We start from the raw sequence: 7,736 nt of genomic DNA on the forward strand, positions 1-7,736 counted from the left end.
GGGTGTGCCCCGTGGTTCTCGCTCGGCCCGGTCCGCTGGGGGTCCCCACTCACGAACCGCCTCGCGCCTCGCGCCTGCTCTCTCTTTCTGGATGAATCCTGCCACATCCACAAGGACAGACGTCTCCTCTAGAGAAAAGGCAGAGGTGGGCACGACTCTCCCTGGACCGTGGGAGGACTCCCTGGACTCGGTTCCAGCACTTGTGGCCAAACGCTCTCCACGCGCACCGGACGGAGAGGACGAGGAGGAGGGAAGGGCGGGTTTCGCTTGGCAGACGTTTCTCCATGCGACGGGGGACCGTTCCCACGCGGGAATTCGCACCGTCCCGTGTCCCGGGCCTTGTGGGTGGGGGAACGTCAGGTCGCCTTCCAGATGGCCGGGGGCGCCCTTGCCTGGGCCGGGAACCGGGACGGCCCCGATGGGTTGGAAGGCAAGTGCGTCAGGAGCACGTCCCAGAGACGTGCAGCTGTCCCCATCCCAGGGGTAGTAGGAAAAGGATCCACAGAGCCCCCCCCCCCCCTTCGGCTAAAGGCGCGCTCGCGGTCTGGAAGGGCTACTGACCCGGGCGGAAGGGATGAGTGAGGCCTGGGAGTCGGGAAGGCAGGCACTCGGCCTCAGCCGCCCGGCGAGCCACAACCCAGACTCGGATTCACCGCAGTGCTGCTGCCGGTGCCGCTTTTGGGGCGCCGCCCGCCCGCTTGGTGGTCTCCTTTCTAGTGCCCATAGCAGGTCGACCAGATGGTCCAGCCATGGATGGAGGGAATTCGGAGCACACGGAGGTGAGTGACGGGGCGGGGTGGGGTGAGGGGGCCCGCGTGGGGCGCGCGCACGCGCGCGGAGCGTGTCCCGTGTCCGGGAAGGAACCTGAGAAAGGCCCGGAGGCGGGGAGGCGGGGTGTGGCAAGACCTTGGGCTCGGGCTTGGGCTTGGGCCTCGGGAGGCAGTCCAGAGGTGGGCGGAACTTGGCAGAGTTGGGTTTTGGTGGTGGTGGTACTGGTGCTGGTGCTGGTGCTGGTGCTGGTGCTGGTGCTGGTGCTGGTGAAGATTTGATTCATTGGACAGGGGGAGGAGAGGGAGGGAGGGAGGGAGGGAGGGAGAGAGAGAGAGAGAGCGCGCGTGCGCGAGCGGGGGTGCGGGGGGTGGGGGGGGAAGCGGAAGAGCGAGGGAGTGCCAGTCCAGAGGTGGGCGGAACTTGGCAGAGTTGGGTTTTGGTGGGTGGTGGTGGTGGTGCTGGTGCTGGTGCTGGTGCTGGTGCTGGTGCTGGTGCTGGTGCTGGTGCTGGTGCTGGTGCTGGTGAAGATTTGATTCATTGGACAGGGCGGGGAGGAGAGGGAGGGAGGGAGGGAGGGAGGGAGGGAGGGCGAGCGCGCGCGCGCGTGCGCGAGCGGGGGTGCGGGGGGGGTGGGGGGGAAGCGGAAGAGCGAGGGAGTGCGCATGCGGGCAAGGCCGCTGCAGGCAGCGGGAAAGGGAGAGGCAGGCTTTCCACCGAGGAGGGAGCCCGATGTGGGGTTCCATCCCAGGACCGTGGGATCGTGACCCGGGCCGAAGGCGGCCGGCCGCCCAACCGACTGAGCCACGGACGCACCCCGGACGGACCTAGGAACAGTTGTAGTGACGTGATTTTTTTTGGAAGATTTTATGGATCGATTGGACAGACGGAGATCACAAGTAGGCAGAGAGAGAGGAGGGGGCTCCTCCTCCGAGCAGAGAGCCCGATGCTGGGCTCGAACCCAGGACCCTGGGATCATACCCTGAGCCGAAAGCAGAGGCTTTCACTCACGGAGCCACCCAGGCGCCCCTAGTGCCATGATGTGGACGGATCGTTGGAGACATGGGAACCGGTGTTCTTCTCGAAGCGCCTTCTGCACCGTCACTTCCACAGACCTGAACCTTTAAGGTGGACCTGGGGAGACCACTGTCAAAACGGACACAGGCGCCGCTGTTCTCCAGAAAGTTCGATCGACCCTGGGACGGCTATCCACTTTCCTTTCTCTGAAATGACCTAGGACACCCCTCTTCTGGCCACCTCCTCTCTTGCTCCCCCCACCCCAACGACCCATCATGGGACCTTCCCCTTACACCTGCTGAACGCTTTTCCACCCCCCACCCCCCACCCCCCACCCCCCACCCCCCCCCGCCTGGCCTGCGTTGGCTTGGAGTCTCTGCCGGACCCAGGACCCGGGCGGGGGGGTGGCCGCCCACAGACTCTGTCCACTCTCAGAGGTGATGAGTGGGGGTAACGCACAGAAGCTCTCAGAATACTACGCATGCCCAGTATCCTACACATCCACTCCCTGCCCCTCCCCCCCCACCACCGGTTTTGAATGTGTGCGCGGACCCACAGAGTGGAGGAATGGGCATGGACGCGCACACGCGGGCACGCACGGATGGCTAGGGAGGGAGGGACGGACGGACGAAGGAACTGAAGGGGGAAGAAGGGACGGGAAGGGAGAGAGGGAGATAGGCAGACCCACCCGCCGCCCTGTTCACCAACCACCCGCCCCGGTCACCTCCCTCCCTCCCTCCCTCCCTCCCTCGTCTACCTACCCTTTGCCCTCCCGTTTTCAAAGTGGAGATAAAATTCGCACTCCATAATTCACATACTCTTCAAGGGACGCGGTTCGGTAGCCTTTTATTCCTAGGGGACTCCCAAAGATGCGCAACCCTCGCCACCGTTTCCAGAACGTTTCCATCCCTTCGAAAAGAAACACCCCTACCACCCCCCTGCCCGCTTCCCACCCGCGCCTCCCCCTCCCCTCACCCTGACTCTCTTCACCGGTCTCCCCCTACAGCCTCCGATCCCCCCCTCCGTCCTGCCTAGGATTGGGGTATGACGGCTGCCTCCTTCCTACCTACCCCTGGAATCCAAGGCATTCATTAGGTCACCCGTGGCTCTCGGGTTCCTTTTTCTTAGCGTCACGTTTTTGGGGCTCACCCAGTGTTTCCATGGATCGGCGCGCTGCTCCTTTGGACGGCGTCATCGTTCTCCACGATGAGCTTAGGAAGATGAGTGGAACGACGACAGGATGTTCGTGGGCCACCGAGTCTCCCGCCCGACCCCTTCTCTTAAAACTTGAAGTGGTACTAAACAGGTACCATCTCTGAGGACAGAAGTCCTAGCATCATCAGCAGACACTGTGGAAAGGTGTTTTGCACTGTCTCGCGTGGCCTCTTTCTTCCCTGGAAAAGGATTCACAGGCTATCCTGCACCCCTTAAGGCCAGAACGATCTCATCATGCTCTGGTGGTCCTGCGCCTTGGGTCTCGTGGCGCCCCCTTCCCCCACCGAGAGCTACCCTCACTCCATCCTCTTACGCTGGCCCAGAAGTGAGATGAACAGCACCCCGCTTTTTCCACCAGGCGAGCCCAAGTCATGGAGAATGGTTCAAAGCCATTCCCAGGTGCTGGTCATTTGGCTGGAAAGGAGGCAGGCTATGGGGTTGGGTAGGAGGCTACCTCCGTCCTTCTGTCACCGTAGAAAGTAATTTTTTTTTTTCTTTCTCCCTTCCCTTCCCCTTCCCCTTCCCCTTCCCCTTTCCCTTTCCCCCTTCCCTTTCCCCCTTCCCTTTCCCTTTCCCCCTTCCCTTTCCCCTTTCCCCTTCCCTTTCCCCTTCCCCCCTCCCCCTTCCCCTTCCTTCCCTTTCCCCTTCCCCTTCCTTCCCTTTCCCCTTCCCCTTCCTTCCCTTTTCCCCTTCCCCTTCCTTCCCTTTCCCCTTCCCCTTCCTTCCCTTTCCCCTTCCCCTTCCTTCCCTTTCCCCTTCCCCTTCCTTCCTTCCTTCCTTCCTTCCTTCCTTCCTTTCCTTCCTTTCCATCTTTCTTTCTTTCATTTTAAAGATTCTTGCTTCTGCATTTGACAGCGAGATAGAGAGCCCAAGTAGGAAGAGCGGCAGAGGCCACGCGCGCCGGACTTTATCGAGCTCTTCATTGTTATTTCTGTCGTTGTTTTTCTTTGTGTACCCTACAACCAGGGTGGGGGCTCCAACTCAGGACTCAGATCTAAGAGTCAGCGCGCTCTATGGAGAACCAGCCAGGGGCCACTGAGCTTTTTGTAGCCTAGGGAGAGAACGGGTTTCCTGTGTGCCGGCGCCCCCCCTCCCCCCCCCCCGCTGCCCCCCCGCTCCCCCCCCCCGCTCCCCCCCCCCCCGCTCCCCGCTCCCCCGCTCCCCGCTCCCCGCTCCCCCGCTCCCCGCTCCCCGCTCCCCGCTCCCGTACCGCTTTGGCACACGGGTTCTTTGGAATGTGAAGCGCTTAAGAAACAGTAAGCTGTTCTTCACCCAGTAAGCTGGGTGGCTCAGGCGTTAAGGGTCTGCCATAGGCTCAGGTCACCATCTCAGGCGCGTAGCGCACGCGCGCGCGCGCGCGCGCACACACACACACACACACACACACACACACACCCGCTCCCATCGCATCTGGCTCCCTGCTCAGTGGGAAACCTGCTTCTCCCTCTCCCACTCCCCCAGCCCCTGCTTGTTTCCCTCCCTCGCTCTGTTTCTCTCTGTCAAATACATACACAGAACCTTGAGAGAGATAGGAATAAAGAAAGAAAGAGAGAGAGAGAGAGAGAGAGAGAGAGAGAGAGAGAGAGAGAGAAAGGCAATAGCCCTGAGGAGGACACTTCTTTGCCTCTCCCTCTGCTTCCTGACCTGAAAGGGGGAGATAAAACTCGCCTAGGAATGGCACCTTCCCTCCATGGAGCAGGAGGAAAAGAAGACATTCTCATCAGTCTGCAGACGGCATCAGAGGAACGTGCCCAGAAAACCTTCCTCTGCCCGTTCCCTTCCATCTCTTGGCCTTCCGTGGTGGGCTGAGCTCAGAAGCCCAAAACTGCTTTCCTCTCTCCTGTCATTTCTCCACAACCGGATCTTTCTTTGTGGAGGACATGCCCTCGACATGGGAATTCCGAGCCGCCGCCGTTCTGTGAGACTTCTGGTGTGGGTGTATTCTGCCTGGTGGGCGCTGCACGTGTCAATCGACTGTTTCTCTCCCTGGGATCTGTCTCTTTCTGACCGGTGTCTCAGTCAACAACTCAGAAGGGGAGTAGAGGGAACATTCTTCCTCCCTACACCTACTGAATGCAGATGGACACACCCCCAGAACCCTCCCCTCACACACACACACACACACACACACACACACACACACACACACACACCACCCCAAACAAGAGTTGGAATCCACCTGAATGTGGAACAATGTCACAGTAGTTAAACACAGGATGCTAGACTCACATGGCAGAATAGAACACCGATACTACAAATTATGTTTGCGGAGACGGTTTGGTGGCATAGGAATGTGCTTGTTGGGTGGCAATACTTAGTGAAAAGAAGTAGGAAACATTCGGCGGAGAATGGGTTCTCTCTTAGGAGGGGATACCAGATCATTTCAAAGGCTGGGGATGGTGAAATCAGCCCCCCCCCCTTCTTCTTCTCCTTCCCCTTCTCCTTCGTCTTCTTCTTCTTCAAGATTTTATTTATTGATGTGACAGACAGAGATCACAAGTAGGCAGAGAGGCAGGCAGAGAGAGAGGGAGAAGCAGGCTCCCCATCGAGCAGAGAGCCCAATCCGGCGTCTCGAGCCCAGGACCCCGGGACCATAAACCGAGCCAAAGGCAGAGGCTTTAACCTACGGAGCCACCCAGGTGCCCCAGTTCTTCTATCTTTTCACTTCTGTTTCTCCCCCTACTCTGTTCTTTAGGGTGGTCCTTAGGCCTCCTCCTTTTCCCGAGCCAATGACTATACCTGCTTTTTTAAGACATTGCGTCCTAAAGAGGAAGCAGGACTTCAGCTAATGGTCTCAGGAAGGATGCTTACTTCCTAGATTCATATGGATCCGCCCAACTTTGGCTTCTCATGGCTCATCGCTCTCTGCAGGACATAGGGGAGGACACGGGTCTTACCATGAAAGAAGCCCACTTGGGTGGGACCGTCGCTTGTGGAAATGGAATCTGGGGGAAGGACTGAAAGCAGCACTGATAAAGACTGTGTTGCAGGTTAGAGAAATTTCCGCCGCTTGGACACCGCCCTGCCCCGCCCCGCCCCGCCCCGCCCCACCCCCCACCCCACCCCACCCCACCCCACCCCACCCCACCCGCCACCGCCACTCCCCATCCCCCCACGCCGCCCGCCCGCCCGCCCGCCCGCCCAAAGCAAGCACTTCCCTTTGATGCCATGTCTTGTGTGTGTTTGTTTTCTTGGTTCATTCCTTCGTTCGTGCAGTTGATTATTTTTTTAAGATTTTATTGACTGATGAGAGAGACAGAGAGAGCGCGCGAGCGAGCGTGAGCCCATGAGCGGAGTGAAGGGCAGAGGGAGAAGCGGGCTCTAAGCTGAGCAGGGAACCCGATACAAGACTCATTCCCAGGACTCCAGGATCATGACCTGAGCCCCAAGGCAGACACGCTCAACCTCAACCGATTGAGCACCACCGGGGCACCCCATCATTCATTCATTCCTTCATTCATTCATTTTAAGACTATCTATTTGACAGAGAGACAGCGAGAGAGGGAACACAAGCAGGGGGAACGGACAAGGGAGAAGCAGGCCTCCCGCCAAGCAGGGAGCCCGATGCGGGGCTCGATCCCAGGACCCTGAGATCAGGACCTGAGCGGAAGACAGCCACTTAACCACTTAACCGGCTGAGCCACCCAGGCGTCTCAGAAGTGCGCTTTCAATGCATCATCTGTTAAGTGGATCTGGATCAAGGACATTGTCACGTTTTAACCTGTGTGGGCCCTGCTCCTGGGCTTTCACACTTACCCGGGTCCCAAAGGACTCTGCCAAACTTCAGCATGTGGGCTCTCTTTCTGTCCTGAGCACACATTGCATATCTACCTCATTAAAAAAAAAAAAAAAAAAGAAGAAGAAGAAGAAGAAAAGAAAAAGAAAAAGAAAAAGAAAGAAAGAAATTTGATCAAAGGGGTGCCTGGCTCCATCCTCCACCGGTGGAGCGTGGGACTCGGGATTGTGAGTGTGACTCGGGATGGGAGCCCTATGTTGTGTGGAGAGATTACATAGACATAAAACCTACAGGAGAGGTTTTTTTCCAACCCATCGATGAATCCCTCCAAAGGAGCCTTCCAAACATAAGGACGGGGAAAAAAAAAAAAAAAAAAGAAAAAGAAAGAAAACCTCCCTGGTTCCCATAAGACTAGAGTCCTAGAGCCTTGCATATGCTAAAAATGGAAAATAAACTCCGTCACTTTCTGTAGGGTCCTTCCTCACGATGACTTGAACTCTGGATGGAAAACACACATACGCCTATGTGCACGCACACGTGCGTGCGGAAAACCAAACCAAACCGGCTAAACAAACCAAAACCTATAGAAACCTGCAATCGATGTTGGGAAAGCAACCACCCACCCCCAGAAGAAACGCTTGCAGGCCACGTGTACAGTGTACGATAATACATGGGGAGCCTCTACTGGCAGTTGCTTACTTCCATGGAAGACATTTCAGGATACCATGAGTCGCAGATGGCCCGAGGGGGCTTCTTTCGACATGTCTGAATTGTGTGCACAAGTCGAGGAAGGCTGCTAGGAGACTAAGTCGTCAGAAACTGGGAAGCCTGTTTTAGTTCCATCCGTGAAGGCCCAGCTTCTGGGGAGGAACCGACGCTCAGGGAGATGCTCTGGTCTTCATTTGGTTTGTTTCTTGCTGCGGCTGTTGGTATCTTTGCACAAAACCTGCCGTGTTCTGATTAGAAAAGGAAAACAACGGATGGAGGGGACCCATAAGTG

Source organism: Meles meles, unplaced genomic scaffold (assembly GCF_922984935.1).
Source record: "Meles meles unplaced genomic scaffold, mMelMel3.1 paternal haplotype, whole genome shotgun sequence".
Classification (NCBI taxonomy): Eukaryota; Metazoa; Chordata; class Mammalia; order Carnivora; family Mustelidae; genus Meles; species Meles meles.